This window comes from Taudactylus pleione, unplaced genomic scaffold, assembly GCF_031769625.1.
Source record: "Taudactylus pleione unplaced genomic scaffold, aTauple2 ptg000465l, whole genome shotgun sequence".
In the NCBI taxonomy this organism is placed as follows: domain Eukaryota; kingdom Metazoa; phylum Chordata; class Amphibia; order Anura; family Myobatrachidae; genus Taudactylus; species Taudactylus pleione.
The window spans coordinates 3,157,455-3,175,594 of NW_028284867.1; the positions used below are offsets into that span (position 1 = coordinate 3,157,455).

The 18,140-nt window shown below is 46.6% G+C and overlaps 1 protein-coding gene across 1 annotated transcript in view; it reads right to left on the reverse strand.

The window, feature by feature from the left end:
* The window catches only part of CHRM2 (cholinergic receptor muscarinic 2), a 192,258-nt gene that overhangs the window by 162,934 nt on the left and 11,184 nt on the right, over positions 1 to 18,140 (reverse strand). The gene's annotated exons all lie outside the window — the stretch shown is intronic.

An 18,140-nucleotide genomic window follows, 5' to 3' on the forward strand; every position in this document is an offset into this window, starting at 1 on the left:
AGCAAAGAATATGAAAGATTGATATACGTCCTGCGTATTCTGGGAAGAGAGTGATAATTATTCTAACATACTTGAAAACACTGAACCAATCTATAATATCAATACAACTATGAATCACGAGAAAATGAGTCCAATTAATATTAATAAGATTAAATAAAAAATCAGAATATTGTAAAATAAGAGTTCACTCTTATAAAGGGCAGAAATGCAGGGGGTGCGGCTGTTAAGGGTCTTGTAGGTTCCCCTCCCTCTGAAGCCCCCCGCCCTACTCTCTAAAGATCCTGCCCAAGCAATACCTTGAAAAGAAAAATACTGTTGCATTGAAAATACCCTATTACAGATAGAGAGACAATAGACAGAAATGTCACTTTCACATCGAAAAATAATAGATTATCAAACAGAAGGCCTGATTCAGCAAGGAACGCAAAGGATAGTGGGCCTGATTCAGACCCGCTCGCGAGCGCTGAGCGCTCGCAAGCGGGTCGATGTTGCCCAAGGGCGCATGCGCACGACGGACCCGGCTCCGTCGCGCGCATGCGCGAGACCCACATAGCGACGGGCAAGTCGTCGCTATGGATCTTGCTACAAAGGGGGCGTGCTGTCGATGTTGAGTGACAGCACGCCCCCTTTGGTGGGCGTGCCGGGGGCGTGGCTGCCCAGACGGAGGCGTTCCCATGGGAGCACCTACTGTCTGGGTCCGGCCCCACTGACATCACTAGTGATGTCAGTGGGAGTGATTTTGGCTCTGATAGAGCCCAAATCACTCCAGGGCTTGCGGTCACTGAGACCCTACCGCAGGGTCTCGTCGCAAGCCAGATGGTCGCGATGGTCTTGACCATCGCGACCATCATTATGGATGCTCGCATAAGCTGTGGGTGGTAACCCACAGCTATGCGAGCGTCCAGGAGGACACTCCAAAAAAAAACAACAAAACGCCCTGATTCAGAGCGGGCGCTCGTTCAGAGCGTCCGGCTCTGAATCAGGCCCAGAATGCGCTCATCCATCCGCTGCGAGAATATGCTAATCAATGCAGATGCCCAGCCCCATACTAAGCCTCTCATCTCCCTTTACTCAAAGCCTGATGAGTACGCAAGGTAGCGTAAACATCGGTAACATCGAGAACCATCTACCACATTTACAGACTAGTGGTTGACCAGACCTCGCGCAGGATCTTGGCAACTTCCTGTGTGCACGGAGTCTCATCACTGCGTCCATCGCCTCACTGGCTTAATTATGGATGCCCCTAAAATGGCGTCCCAACGCCCAGTCATGCCTGTATTAGCCCAGCCACCCCCTGCCACCATCCACAAACGGCACTTCCTGTCAATCAATATTGGAAGGGGTCTGCGTGCACGCTGCGTGTAGTCTGCGTACGCTTACCCGATCACACTGGCTAGTTAGCGCACGCACAGTGGTCAACATCGTTCAAGTGCATGCGTTCTCTCCTTTGCGTTAAAAATAAATTGATAATAAAACCCAAATCAAATGAAGCCATTGTCATTTTTAAGAGAAGTTATAATCGTAGAAATGTATTGGCCCTTAAACCGGGTACACACTATACAATATATTGTACAATATACCGTCGTGGGTCGTACGGATCGTGCACCGTGTACGCCTGATTGCGAGTGCGCGACAGTTGTTCATCGTATCGTCCAATCTACTATTTTGCAGAGCACATGAGATGCTGCAAAGAACGATGCGGTGAGTTGTATGCAACATGTAACAAACGACACATCACGCCGCCGCCGTACACCGAATCTTGCAATGTGTACAGGAGAGCGAAGTTTTGGTACATCACATCGATACATCGCATTGCACCATCTGCTGGGTCACACATTGCATAGTGTGTACCCAGCTTAAGTTAAGTGACCCTGAGCCGGAAAGCTAAACAAAATCATGTCAAAAAGAAGACAACTGGATGTTCAGACTTAGGCCCTGATTCAGAGCCGGACGCTCTGACCAGAGCGCTCGCTCTGAATCAGGGCCCACCTCCATTAATATGGAGCGTCCTCCTGAACGCTCGTATAGCTGTGGGTCACCACCCACAGCATATACGAGCGTGCAAGATGATAGTCGTGATGGTCTTGACCATCGCGACCATCGAAACTGCGAGCAAAAGCCTGCGGTTGGGTTTTTCAACCGCAAGGCCAGGAGTGATGTCAGTGGGGCCAGCTTCAGACGGTAGGCGTTCCCTAGGGAACGCCTCCGTCTGGCAGGCACGCCCACCAAAGGGGGCGTGCTGTCAGTCACCATCGACAGCACGCCCTCTTTGATGAGACACTCCGAGCGAAGGAAAGTCCCTCCGTTGTGCGCATGCGCAGTGGGGACCATGGACCCACTTGCGAGCGGACAGCCGCTCGCGAGTGGGTCTGAATGAGGGCCTTAGATTTCTGCATTCAGAGAACCTTAACGAGACTATATAAATTAAATTAGATTATTTATATATACTTGATGTAAGTTAGGCATTGGGTAAAGACGGTTTTGGATTGCTTTTAAAATTGATAAAAACAGCTAAAGTCATGTAATTTGGACCTGTTTATATGCATCCAAAACCCGAGATCCGGGTTTACCTTACGGGCAAACCTGAGCCGGGACTCTGTTCTACTCGGAACTCCAAAAGTGATCCGAGACGGGACTCTGGGCCTGATTCAGAGACTGACGCTCTGAATCAGGGAGGTTTTTTCTTTTCTTTGTTGGACCTCCTGGCCCCTCGCATAGCTGTGGGTGACCACCCACAGCTATTGAGAGAGGCCAGGTTGATGGTCGCGATGGTCAAGACCATCGGGCTTGCGACGAGACCCTTGTGGTAGGGTCTCGTGTCGTGGCCACAAGCCCCAGAGAGCTTCTGGCTCTAATAGAGCCGGAAGCTCTCCCACTGATATCACTGGTGATGCAGCCCCCAAACGGCAGGCGTTCCTTCGGGAACGCCTCTATTTGGCCAGCCACCCCCCTGCCCGCCTACCAAACGGGGCGAGCTGTCAATAGCCATCGACAGCTTGCCCCCTTTGGTGCGAGACCCGGAGCGACGGAGCACCCGTCGCTAGCCGGGTCTTGTGCGTGCGCACGACGGAGCCGGCTCCGTCGTGCGCATGCCCAGTGGGCAAACATCGACCTGGTTGCGAGCGCTCAGCGCTTGCGACCAGGTCTGAATCAGGGCCCTCCTACCTTTTTTTTGGAGCGACCTCATGGACGCTCGCATAGCTGTGGGTTACCACCCACAGCTATAGCGAGCGTCCATGATGATGGTCGCGATGATCTTGACCATCGCGACCATCGGGCTTGCGACGGAGACCCTGCGGTAGGGTCTCACTGCCGCAAGCCCTGGAGTGATTTTGGCTCTATCAGAGCCAAAATCACTCCCACTGACATCACTAGTGATGTCAGTGGGGCCGGCTTGAGACGGTAGGCGTTCCCATGGGAACGCCTCCGTCTGGCAGGCACGCCCCCGGCACACCCACCAAAGGGGGCGTGCTGTCAATCAACATCGACAGCACGCCCCCTTTGGTGCGAGACCCGGAGCGATGGAGAGCCCGTCGCTCTCCGGGTTTCGCGCATGCGCACGATGGAGCTCCCTCCGTCGTGCGCATGCGCAGTGGGGGAACATCGACCCGCTTGCGAGCGTACTGCCGCTCACGAGCGGGTCTGAATGACCCCCTCTGTTCGATTCGGAACCCCAGAGTTTGGGGTGTGTTTGGTGTTCAACAAAACTGAATCGCTTTTCTCTAGTTATTGATAATATAGCCTTGAATATAACACAAATACTCAACTAATGAATCGTATGCATAAGCCTAGATTTACCTGTAGTGTACAACTCTTCTAAACCCCACTTTTTGTTCCTGTTGGGTGGATAAATTTCTATTATGTTATGTAGGTAGAATTGAAATACACATGTGGTCTTATACATCTATCCTCCGTATGCAATGCAGCGCGACTTGCCCGGCATGAGTGAGCCTCCAGATCCCTGCTAGCCTTGGGCGTCTCTTTTTGCAGAAAATGCGTCTAAATCGCAATGCGATGCGACTAGGGCGCACCAGCTGACTGCTCTGATTAATGCGATATTCCTATATCTGTGTGCACCTGAGTCTGTATATGAAGCACAAGGGAAGTTTGAATGGTAAAAGCTCCGGCTGCTACATTGTAGCACTTCATATACAGATTCAGAGTCGCCAGGCACCTCGGGCAAAAAAAGATGCCTAGCAGAGTCTCACGGGGTCTGGTGCGCCAAGAGGGGCTTTTCAGCGCGACTGCAGCATAGATGTGTAAGGACACATTCTGTACAATATTGTATTGCACATTCATACGTAACCATAAAGAGAAACACCACAGCGCTGGCGAATTGCGCTGATATATAACTGACGTTACGCCCCCCCACATGCTCCTCCTCTGTTACTGACAAGGTTACTCAGAAATGTCACATGATGTGCAGATAATTGGTCTTGCGATAAATACGGCAGAATAAGGTTGCGGAAACGAGGGTTAAAAGATTTTTTTTTTCTTTAATTGCAATTATAGGGTCTGTTTCTTTTTATTTGAATGGCGGCTGCAGAATTCAGACAGAACCTTGCAAATAAAGCGACACACACACACACACACACACACACACACACACACAGACACACACAGACACACACACACACACACACACACACACGACCCTGTCACAGCTGCTACTACTGGAGTATGTGCCGCTGCAGCAGCCTCTTGAGAACAAGGAGAAACACAGGCTGAACTAGTTTCTGCAGTTGGGGATTATTCTGCTGGGATTTCTCTGTGTTGAGCCAAGAGCGGAATTCCGTGACTCGGAGAGGGGAGATGTCCTCTCCACCCAAGGACAGATGAATGACACATATTAATTGTGAAGAATTGTGTGGTCTCCACGGACAGTGTCTGGCCACAGTGATAGGGTAGGGGAGGGTTTTCATCCTCTTGTTGTCTATCAATATTTCTATGCTGGTTGGGTCAATGTAATATATATAAATGTGCCATAAGCTTTTTCCCGTAGAGAAATTATTATTTATGTGATAAATGTGGTCCTGATCAGTCTATCAAAGCCTCAGGTCATTAACATTCTTGTAAGATTCCTAGTACTGTATGTATGCCATACTTGCCTACCCTGCTGATTTGGTCGGGAGCCTCTCGAAAATCGGGTGCCGCTCCAGACCTCCCGGGAAGGCAGGCAATCCTCCCGGCTGCCGCCCACCCCTCCTATCCCCCCACCCCCTGCTTCACAATGCCTATATTATCGGCGTGGCCCCCGCCACACCCACAAGTGCCTGTCACCTGCCCGGCCACTCCCCCTTGTCCCGGCCACGCCCCCCCCGTACTGCCGATCTGGCTGCTCCCTCCCGGAAGGAGCAGCCAGAAAGTCGGCAGGTATGATGCATGTATGTATGTATTATAAATGCCGCCAATCTGGCTGCCTCCTCTGGGAGGTCATGACTGAGGGGGGGAGCATGACGAGGGACTTGACTCACGTTTGGGGACAGTGCTGGTGGGCGTGACTGCATGATCACGTCATTGCGGGCCAGCCGAGATTACCGGCATTGAGCGGCAGAAGGCGGGGCCATGATGGCGCGATTCAGTGCAAATCTCATCATCGGGTTCCCCTGGACCGCTCACTTGTATTGTGGGGGGGGAAATGGGGACGTGGTAGTTGTAGGTTGGGATACATAGACTAAGGTGGAGGAATAAGTGCAGTACAAGTCTGAGCTTGGCCACAGTAGTTGCCATCTATGGAATCCAGCGATGTGCCATGGCAACGACGTTGAAATGCTAAATCCTGCAATGTAGCGTAAAGCCCCATAGGGGTGCATAATATAATGTATACAATTTCGGGGCTATCACAAGTGTGGCTTATGGGCACACTTCATTTCCAGCATCACGGGCATCGCAGGTAATTGTTTTGCCCCCTATGACTGAGACAAGGTGCGTGACATAATCTGAGAGAGGGAACATCCCACAGATAAGCCACAGAACAGGAGAAGGGGCGAAAGGCAAGAAACTCCTGTAGAAGTGGCTTTGGAAGGCCCTGATTGGCTGTGTCTCATCTTGAAGATAAAACTCAGTCCCTGATTGGCTGCCCAATAGCCGGACAGACTTTTTTTTTTTTAAACTCATTGCGTTGCCGGGACGCCTCGGAGCATGTTGCGGTCAGGGTATCTGTAGTTTTCTTTTTGTCATTTCACATTAGACTATGTCAGATAATATGAGGCCCGGGGGTTATGAATTTAGAGATTTAGTTTATATATTTTAATTCACTGCCCAAGTTGAGTTGAGACCATCCATGTTATTTTGTCAAGTGACGACTATACAGTACACCCTTCCGCAGAGAAATTACTAGTAAAAATGCAACATTGCCCAACCCTTATTCCACCAACATTCAGGGCGGAATGTACTAAAAGCAAAATGCAGCCAAAAATATGAAAACCGCTGTTTTTGGGATTTGACCGCATTTTCCATATGTACCAAGATCCGGAATGCGATAATTTCCGGAGATTCAACCTGGTGGACAGCGCCATCTTTAGATGGCATTGCCCAATAGAAGCCTATGGGTTTCTTATCGCATTCTGCACTGAGAGGGATCCAATTGGATCCCTCCCACTGACCCCCTGCGAAGCGCGCTTCATTTTGCGCATGCGCAGAAGGACGCCAGAGTGACTTTTGAGTCATAAACTTGGAAGTCTCTCTCTAGTAATGAACAGCTCTTATCAGGTGAGCTGTCGTCTGCGCGTGTCTAGGTACCTGATAAGTTATACCTGATACGTGGCGGGATGTACCCCATCGGCAATGCGATGCTTAGTACATTCCGCCCTCATTAAGCAAAGTAGGTCTATTATAAACCGTGATTTCAAATGTCGTGAACTTCTTTTAGCTTGTTAACTCTGACCAGTCGGATCATCACGCCTTCTGTGTCATTATCTATCCCCAGGGTTGGACTGACCCACAGGGGTATAGGGGAATTCCCTGGTGGGCCCCAGTGTCTGGGGGCACCACCCCCTCCACTAGGTGTCAGGTTCAAGTCTGTGCACTCAAATTATACATTGTTACTCTATTAGAGGGTCAGTTACCTTGTGGAACAGGACCATGGATAAACATGGGTGCTTGATGCACTTCTAAAGAAACTACACCAAGATTTGCCTAATGGTTAGCTAAGCAGCTGTAGTGGCTGGCCACACCCCCTCTGGTGGCTGACCACACCCCTTAACGTACGGGCCCCTAGCACTGCCCCAGTCCGACACTGTCTATCCCAGTACTTATCTTACTCCATGTCCAATTGCAATAAAGTATGACAATAATCATTCTGTTATTCTTGGGGCTCCGTGTGATGTCAGTTGGGAGAGAATACAACAATAATTACAGACAACAGACAGCTACCAGCAGCATGTCATATTATGGTGCATTAAAAATACTCAACATTCTAGTGGGATCTTCTACCAATGAAACATTTATGTGTCATTTGCCCTAACTCAGTCAGCGTGACCCGAATCCATAGATTTTATTCTATGATATATTGTTATCTCAACCCAGCTGTGCTACTGTATTCCTAATTATTAGATATTTGTTGGATTGTTGATCTTCTGATAATTGCTTAATAATAGGGATGCAATGAGAACAAGATTTGTTTCAGCACCTAAGGGGCATTTTTATTAATCATTTCTGTCTTTGAAATACGAGCAATGTTTAAGGCCAGAACTAACTATGCCTCAAATGTAACAATGCATTAATGCTCCCGCAGCAATTGTCCAAATTTGTTTTTTATGGAGACGGTATTCAAGAGGATCCGCAAAGCTTCGGATTTAACAAGATCCCCAAAGCAAAGCCTGCGGATCTTGCTTGTGTGGACTAATGCCATCTTCAGGTGGCGTTAGCCCACTGACTGCAATGGGGCAGCCCCGTTGGGGAGGGATCTTGCGATCCTTCTCCAGTTGGCTTCCGGAGGTCTTGCTGATTTTGCCTTTTAAGTGACTGCCACTTTAAAAATACGGGCTGGCTCGCCAGAATAGTGCCCCTGCCAGGGGCGTTTCTAGAGAGGAGGGGGCCCGTGTGCAGTCTCCGACACGGCCCCCTCCTCTCCGCCCGGCAGCACACTGAGCTGTGCGCGGTGAGCGCCAGAGTCATAGACTCTGGGCACTTGGTCTTGGTCAATATGCTGAGATACATCATTGTGTACTACACAATCCTTAATGTTGCGGCCCCTTTTGAATGCAGGAGTAATCCTGGTGTCCTGGAGCGAAGGATCATTGGAAACTATAGGCCACAGCTATTTCCCTTTTTGCATAATGTCTCCAGATGTTATGTGAAAGTTCTGTATCCAAAGCATTTTGCTTTGATCAATACTTTTAACGCTTTTCTTTAGCTTCTTTTAGAGCCCTCGGGTTATATCCTCTGGTAAGGAATTTTAAGGTCATATTATCAATCGGCTGTTTTGCATCTTGTGTATCGCTACAGATACCTATAATTCTGCGGAACTGGGAGTATGGTAAACGCTTTTTAGGGGCTGGTGGATGGAAGCTTTCAGCACGTAGGAAGGTGATTCTATCCGTGGCTTTAAAAAAGATAGAAGTATTGATATGCAGATCATCACTGATATTTATCGCTACATCAAAAACACGTATGGACTCGTAACTACACTCAAAAGGTGAATTTTACTACAGTATCAAAGGTGTTTATTGTTCAACATGGTGGTTAGAAAATGACTCCTCAGTGTCAGTCCAAAGAATAAATATGTCGTCTATGTAGCGGAAGTATGCTGTGATGGAACCCTGTGTAGCTGGTCTGGGGAAGAATAAATCCTTCTCCACCTCGCACATAAACAAATTAGCGAACTAGGAGCTACACAGGATCCCATCGCACAGCCAGGTTTCTGAATGAAAAACTTGCTGTCAAATAAAAAATAATTCCGGGATAGAGTAAGTTCAAGAAGTGTCAAGAAAAAAAAGAGATGTCAGGACCCATATAAGCTGGGTTGTCAGCAGGGCCGGCTCTAGGGGTGTTCGACCAGTGCGGATGCACAGGGGCGCTACGCATAGAGGGTGCACCCCTCCCCAGCATCCCGATTTCAGCGGGACATTGCTGTCCCGCTGTTCCACCCGCGGGCAGAAGTGGCCCGCGGGTGGTCGAATCGGGAGGCTGGGGAGTTTCAAATCAGGAGGCGCGGAGTGTGAATGGATGCCGCGCACATGCGCGCGGCACCATTCACTGACGGGAGAGGGCTGGGGGAAGCCCAGCCAGTGACGGAGTGCTGGGCTTTACCCCCAGCCTGACATTATTTGGAGGCCATGCGGGCACACCTCCAATAACGTCACATAGTGGCGTGGCCTAAGGTAATTAGGCCACGCCCCCAAATTCGCCCGCTCGCGGCTTAGCCACGCGCGATGCAGGGGCGCCTTCTCAAGGGCCGGCACAGGGTGCTCTGACCCCTGGAGCCGGCCCTGGTTGTCAGTCAGAATCCGTCTGATAGCTTCCAGTCCTCTCTGATGGGGTATGCATGTGTATAGACTTACAACATCGACTACACACATTAACTGTTTACTAGGCAAAGGGGATAATAGTTGTAATTGTAGGATAAACGATGTGGTGTCCCGTAAGATGGTGGATTGGGCTTGTACTACTGAGTGACGGGCATGTTTGGACTCTGCATATTCCTGTTCTCCGTGGTTGTATATACTAGAGATGAGCGGGTTCAGATCTCAGAGATCCGAACCCACCCAAACTTCGGGGATCCGGGGCGATCCGAGCGCAGCTCGTATCTCCCTGCCTGCCCCGGATCCCTGACCCGAGGCAAAACCTCGCGACCCCTCTATCGAGTCGAGAGGTTTTGTTTTGAGCGGGCTTAACACTGATTGGCTGAGAGAGCTGTCTGTCATGGCTCTCAGCCAATCAGCGTTAAGCCCATTAAAAACAGCACAAAAGAGGAAAAGAAGATGGCGCCCGCCATCCCCCGTCGCTTGACACCACCGGCACCCCCCGCTGCCGATACCGCCGGCACCCCCACTGGCAGCATCCCCCGCTGCTGACACCACCGCTGCCGACACTCCTGCGCTGTTGCCCAATGTACTGAGGACACCGTTAGCGACCCCCACACTGCCGACACTCCCACACTGAGGACACCACAAGCACTCCTGCACTGCCGACACAGTCAGCAAACCTGCACTGAGGACACCGCTGGCACCCCCACTCTGCCGGCATCCTGCATTGAGAACACCCCTGCACTGCCAACACAGTCAGCAAACCTGCAATGAGGACACCGCTGGCACCCCCTGCTCTGCCGACACAGCCAGAAAACCTGCACTAAAGACACTGCTGGCACCCCCGCACTGCCAGCAAACCTGCACTAAGACACCGCTGGCACCCCCGCACTGCCGACACAGCCAGCAAACCTGCACTAAAGACACCTCTGGCACCCCCGCACTGCCGACATCACCGGTACCCTTCACCGAGGACACTGCCAGCACCGCAGCACTGCCATTCCATGTACTGAGGACACCGTCAGCAACCCCGCTCTGCCGACACTGCTGTCACAGTAAGTGCACTATTGGTGTATCCAACTCACACTGTATAACACACTGTATCTGTGTTGGAATTTAGAAACTGAACTGCCACATGTTAGTGCCACCCACTGTGTCACTTAGCTTAGTCAGCCAGCTAGCTGGATGCAACCTTTTGGCCTTAACTAGATGAAGCAAATAATATTGTGAGGTGGTAAAAATTGATTGGAAATTACTGGAAATAAATGTTATTGAGGTTAATTATAATGTAGGAACAAAAACAGGCCCAAATTATGTGATTTTAGCTGTTTTTATAATTTTTTAAGAAAAAATCCAGATCCAAAACCAAAACACAAAAACATAACACGGAGGTGAGGTTTTGGCAAAACCAATCCAGATCCAAAATCAGGGTAGATCCAGATCCAAAACCAAAGCCAAAACACGGGGGTCGGCGCACATCTCTAGTATATACCATTAAGGAACGGGTTAAATTGCCAAGGCACCTGTAACCCTATTATCAAGTACCTGGAATCGGTCTTCACTATTTTTTTCACTGTGTGGTATTCGTCTGCATTTATTCTCCAAGTATAAGGGTCCTCCACCTCCATGTTTTGAGTTGGGGTTATGTCTGAGGCCCCTGAACACACGGTCATTGCAGGTCTGTCTAACATTGTGTTGCCACTTGGCGAGATCCTTAGCTTCTCTGATGTAGAAGCTTTCAACATTCTGTTTAAAGATAATCTGGAAACAACTGCCGGAGAAGAATCCATTGAGCAACTAACAGCACAGTTGCTGCGTCTTAAGAAACGAGAAGTAGACTTTCATTTACACGGTGTCACACGCTCGGATTATTACCGAGAGAAAAAGATTCCAAGAGGACTCAGGATAAAAAAACATTCCCACTATTGGGCGCTATAATCCTATATTTTGTAGAAGATGGGCTGCGATTCTCAACAGATGCTCATTTGACTTAATCCTCCTGGTAATAGAGGAATCAGCAAGGGAATTGTCAGTAGCTAAGGACAACATCACTAAATTTGAAACCACGCATATTCATCGTTTACCATCAGAAACCTCAACTGAATTATTGTCTAAACTATCAATACAGATTGAGCAATATAAAGCTGAATTGATTAAGTTTAAAAAATCCAAGCTTCACACTGTAAATCGTGACTACGGTGACCTGAAGGTGTACAGTTGGATCAACAACAGGGGGCCGAGCATAGATAGAAGATAGAAGACCTAAATACAGTCCTCGCAAATTTCCATTAGAAACAGATTCGTCTGGGGGAGCAGTTTCATCGAGTGACACAGAATGTGCCTCAGCAGCTGGAAACAAATCCACACAGAGACCCCCTTTAAGGGTTCGCACTCGGGCCAGAACCGATACCCAGGCAGAACCAAAACCCTCCGAGGAGGCCAGTGGGCGAGGTCGATCAAGAAGGGTCTACAAAAAGAAGACATAGTGTTCAACTTGTCTTCACGAGCCCTCACAGAGGATGAAACCACTGTATTAAACAAAGGGTTATCCTATGTTCCTTCACATGGATTTGATATCTTTTAAAAATAAAATTGATCTGTACAAATTTATGCGAAAGGTGAAATTGAAGGAGCATTTTGGCGACACTGATCAATCTGGTCAGCCTGCTCTTCCTTTTGCTAAGAAATCTAAGTTCGACCCCTTTTCAAGCAATGCAGCAATTAAACATTTTTCCAATGGCATTGAAACACATATTGAACATTTATCAAGATAATGATAAATATAAAACTCAGTTGCCAGGTGCCTCTAATGTTTCTGGGAATGAAAGACTGGCACTACATAATCTTAGCAACTACAAGGATATTGTAATCCGCCCTGCGGATAAGGGTGGCGCAGTTGTGGTACTCAATACCCATTATTACAAACGAGATTTACAACCAGCTATCGGATTCACTTGTATATCAACAACTTAGCGGTGACAGTGTCGGACTGGGGCATGAAGGGCCCATGAGGGAGAATACAGTGATAGGGGCCCATAATTAGGGGTGTGGCCAGCCTCTAAAGGGGGTGTGGCCAGCCTCCACAGAGGCTTTGCTAAACACTAGAGAGTGCATGGACTGGGTTCCTTAAAATGTGTATATATAGTGAATACCCCTGTACCAGATTAATAACCGCAATGCATTGTATAAAATACACCATAGTCGTTTGCAGTATAATGTAACATATGTATAATGTGTAGTTCAAGTGCACAGTCTTGAACCTGATCCCTAAAGGAGGGGGTGGGTCCACCGGGGGATCCCCCTGTACCCCTGTGGGCCAGTCCAACCCTGAGCGGTGATCCTACCCAAAAATTCAAAAAAGACTTGGATGACATACTTACTGAAGCATTGACCAATAATGTGATTTCTAAAAAAAACACATGACAGCCTTATACATGATTGGCTCAAGGTACCTATACTCTGCACAATTCCTAAACTGCACAAAAATGCTATAAATCCCCCCCCCCCCGGCAGGCCCATCATTGCCGCGAGGGATTCTCTCTATTACATAGTGTCTCAATATTTGGACTATATACTGCAACCAGTAGTACAAGCCCAATCCTCCATTTTACGGGACACCACATCGTTTATCCTACAATTACAACTATTATCCCCTTTGCCTAGTACACAGTTGATGTGTGTAGTCGATGTTGTAAGTCTATATACATGCATACCCCATCAGAGAGGACTGGAAGCTATCAGACGGATCCTTACTGACAACCCAGCTTATACGGGTCCTGACATCTCTTTTTTTTCCTGACATTTCTTGAACTTACTTTATCCCGGAATAATTTTTTATTTGGCTGTGCGATGGGATCCTGTGTAGCTCCTAATTTGTTTATGTGCGAGATGGAGAAGGATTTATTCTTCACCAGACCAGCTACACAGGATTCCATCGCAGCATACTTCCGCTACATAGATGACATAGTTATTCTTTGGACTGACACTGAGGAGTCATTTCTAACCACCATGTTGAACATAAACACCCTTGATACTGCAATAAAATTCACCTTTGAGTATAGTCACGAGCAGTGTCGGACTGGGCCCAAGCTTTTGGGCGTAGCCAGCCACCAGAGGGGGCGTGGCCAGCCAAAACAGATGGACTTGGCCAGCTATTAGAGAAAATATGCAAAAAAACAGGGCCCCTTTATAAAAGAGGGGACGGGTGTGTCAGCACCACCCACTTTGATTGGCAGGAGGGATAATCTTGGTGCTCCACTCAGGCAGTGGGGCCCACCGGGGATTTCCCCTGTACCCCTGTCGGCCCGTCAATCCCTGGTCATGAGTCCATAAATATTTTAGATGTAGCGATAAATATCAGTGATGATCTGCATATCATACTTCTATCTTTTTTAAAGCCACGGATAGAATCACCTTCCTACGTGCTGAAAGCTTCCATCCACCAGCCCTTAAAAAGGGTTTACCATACTCCCAGTTCCTCAGAATTATAGGCATCTGTAGCGATACACAAGATGCCAAACAGCAGATTGATAATATGACCTTAAAATTCCTTACCAGAGGATATAACCCGAGGGCTCTAATAGAGGCTAAAGAGAAAGCGTTAAAAGTATCCAGACTGGCAGCTCTTCAATCCTCCAAAAAATATATTGATCAAAGCAAAATGCTTTGGATACAGGAATTTTCACATAACATCTGGAGACATTATGCAAAAAGTGAAACAGATGTGGCCTATAGTTTCCAATGATCCTTCACTCCATATGCTCCAGGACACCAGGATTACTCCTGCATACAAAAGGGGCTGCAACATTAAGGATTACGTAGTGCACAATGATGTATCTCGGCATATTGACCAAGTCCCGGTACACAAGCCTGGGAACTACAAATGTACGGGGTGCATTACATGTAGCCACCTTGAAACGGGTAATGCGTTTGTGCATCCACGTTCTGGAAAGACATTTTATATCAAATATCCTGTAACCTGTACCAGCCGGTTTGTCATGTACGATATCAGGTGTCCTTGCGGACTCCTGTATATAGGTAAAACCACACGACAACTCAAAGAGCGTATGGCTCTCCACCGCTCGAGCATTCGAGCAGCCATAGAGGGAAAATCCATAGACCAACCTGTCGCTAAACGTTTTCGGGACTTTAAACATGGACTGGCAACTTTACGTTGGAAGATCATTGATTGGCTCTCACTTGATAATAGGAGATGGTGACAGGGGACAGATTGTACTACAGCATGAATCAATACAAGACAGTACTATTACAGAAGGTGCGCAAAACCTGCTGCCTCCGGTATAACACGAAAATAGGAAACTCACTCTATTCCCCTATACAATTGTGACAAGAAAGTTATTGTGTTGCCTTATGGCGCTGGATATACAAAGAGATGTGAACCAAAAAAATATAATAAGTGAAGGGGAGATACTCAATCTGTTTCAAGAGATGAAAAAGGTCCTTGCATAAATCACTTTCTGTGGGAAATCCAAAGAGTCTCCGAGGATTAGTTCAGTTGGCACATAAAAAGGAAAAAATACAAAAACAAAAAAGACCGTCTTAGTGGCTTAATATTGTATTCCAAATAATATTAATGCATCAAGCATAGGGGCAGAGTGATATGAACTCCGTCAATTGGTTAAATCAGTGCGTACCCCAACTCACATCAAGACATGTAGTGGGGCTCCCAAAAAGGTTTCTTTATATTTCCCGCCCGCTCAATGGTTCCAAACAATTCTCCTCTAGTCACATATCATAAATGAAGACAGTAGAATGATGCATACCCTACTTACGTATTACAGACGTAATGTTCTGCACATAAAGGTTTCTTTCAAAGGTTCCCCAAGGGATTCTTGGGATTTAGTCCCTCTATAATAAAGTCCTACTTGCTCCTTGATGAGGTGGTGGATTACATATCACCTCCAACTATCAGGTTATCGGTACTCTGTTATTTTTATTTTTTGATTTATGTTATTTTTGCCGTGTATGTATATTTCTTATTAAAGAGAACTTTTTAGCTACACTACTTATCCCTCTTTTGTATGAGGACATATTATAGAGGGACTAAATCCCAAGAATCCCTTGGGGAACCATTGAAAGAAACCTTTATGTGCAGAACATTACGTCTGTAATACGTAAGTAGGGCATGCATCATTCTACTGTCTTTATATTTCCCGCCCGCTCAATGGTTCCAAACAATTCTCCTCTAGTCACATATCATAAATGAAGACAGTAGAATGATGCATACCCTACTTACGTATTACAGACGTAATGTTCTGCACATAAAGGTTTCTTTCAATGGTTCCCCAAGGGATTCTTGGGATTTAGTCCCTCTATAATATGTCCTCATACAAAAGAGGGATAAGTAGTGTAGCTAAAAAGTTCTCTTTAATAAGAAATATACATACACGGCAAAAATAACATAAATCAAAAAATAAAAATAACAGAGTACCGATAACCTGATAGTTGGAGGTGATATGTAATCCACCACCTCATCAAGGAGCAAGTAGGACTTTATTATAGAGGGACTAAATCCCAAGAATCCCTTGGAGAACCATTGAAAGAAACCTTTATGTGCAGAACATTACGTCTGTAATACGTAAGTAGGGTATGCATCATTCTACTGTCTTCATTTATGATATGTGACTATAGGAGAATTGTTTGGAACCATTGAGCGGGCGGGAAATATAAAGAAACCTTTTTGGGAGCCCCACTACATGTCTTGATGTGAGTTGGGGTACGCACTGATTTAACCAATTGACGGAGTTCATATCACTCTGCCCCTATGCTTGATGCACTAATATTATTTGGAATACAATATTAGGCCACTAAGATGGTCTTTTTTGTTTTTGTATTTTTTCCTTTTTATGTGCCAACTGGACTAATCCTCGGAGACTCTTTGGATTTCCCACAGAAAGTGATTTATGCAAGGACCTTTTTCATCTCTTGAAACAGATTGAGTATCTCCCCTTCACTTATTATATTTTTTTGGTTCACATCTCTTTGTATATCCAGCGCCATCTACTACAGCATGAGTCTAGATGGATATACAATCTCCAGACTCTTAAACCGCTTGGTCATAATGAGATTAATTATTTTTCTTGTTTTCTTTAGCCTTTTCCAGTTAGGATTGTGTTACTTTTTATTTTGTGTTTTTGCGTGTATATGACATGATTTTGTTTGCCCTTCATTAGTATTTTGGAGATTAGACATCTTCTCCGTTACCTGTTGGCTCCAGCTGTTCTTAGTATTTTGATTCATCTGTTTCTGGATTATGTTGTCACATTTGTATCTACAGCCCTGCTTTGTCTGTTCATTTGTTTACGATATAGGTGGTCTTGGTGATGGATAAACACTGTGGTGGACACGCCCCCCCAGGGGTGATGGTGACGCCGGCGCTACGGCATGATCTGTAACGTCATCGGACCCCTGCTGGGACGGAGCATCATGGTGAAGGTGCACAGGGTGAGCAGTATTTAAGGTATGTTTTCTATGATGTTTTGTATGTCTTGATAAAAGTGTTTCCACACTGAAACGTTGACAAGGAGCAAAGTTGTGCTGTTGTTTTTTACCTAGCTGTGAAGTCTCATTGAGTGCCGTCCTTTGCCTTCTACATTTATATATATATATATATATATATATATATACAGTATATCACATGTCAAGATATTGCTGATGTATTAGTGAGGACAGGGTTGCATGTGACAGAGGCAGTGACATGATATAAGAAGGGGAAAACAGCACTATATATGTATATATGTGTGTGTGTGTGCATGCGTGTGATACCCTTGACTCTGACAGAAGTCAATGTAATGGACGTTGCAATATAGAAGTCTGCCACCAGGTGGAACTGACAAGCCAGCAACAGGACAATGTGTTTGTGGTTGGACATGCGCAATTTAGACCGGTAGACGCGAGGAGCAGAGTGGGGTGAGCTTCCGCAGATCTGCAAGGGACAAGAGACTAGGCAAAGCGTTATCGCTGAAGTGGTGAAGTGACAAACCGCTGCAGGAGCACTAGCTGAGACTGACACTGAGAACTGGAGACAGTGTCAGCACTGGGAGCCGCTGTTGAGATCCGTGGAGGCTGCAAGTGAGTAAAAGAGAGTTATAATAGAGAGACGTCCCAACTGAGCTGCACGCTACTGATCGTTGTTTAGGAGCTAATGAGAACTGTTTGAAAGCTACTAAGAAGTTTTACAAAGTTATTGCAAGAGTGTATGAAAGAAACTGGGAATTATTGACAGATACTGTGATCTGCTACTTGACAGTTTGTCAGTGTAAAGAACCCTGAGCTAAGTTAAAGAGCACTTTGAGACTGTGTTATTGCTACTGTGAAGTGCTGAAGATAACTGTCATATGTTGCAAGTGGAACTGTTTGTTTTAATTGTTCCCTGGAATCAAGAAAGAACAGCATTAGGTGCTAAGGTTATTGCTATTACCAATTGTGGATTGCAAATACATGCATGTTATAGTTCATTGATCATCCAGCAACAGTGAACTCCAATGACAGAAGTTTGCGAGCATTTTAGAGTTAATACCAAACAGTTTTAAAGTGTTTGCTAAATCTGCTGAGTAATTATCTATGTTGCTATTACTGTATATCCGTGTTTTGTAAAGGTTAATTACATGCTTATAGTATAGTGTATTGAGACAACCGAGAAATTGCGTTTTC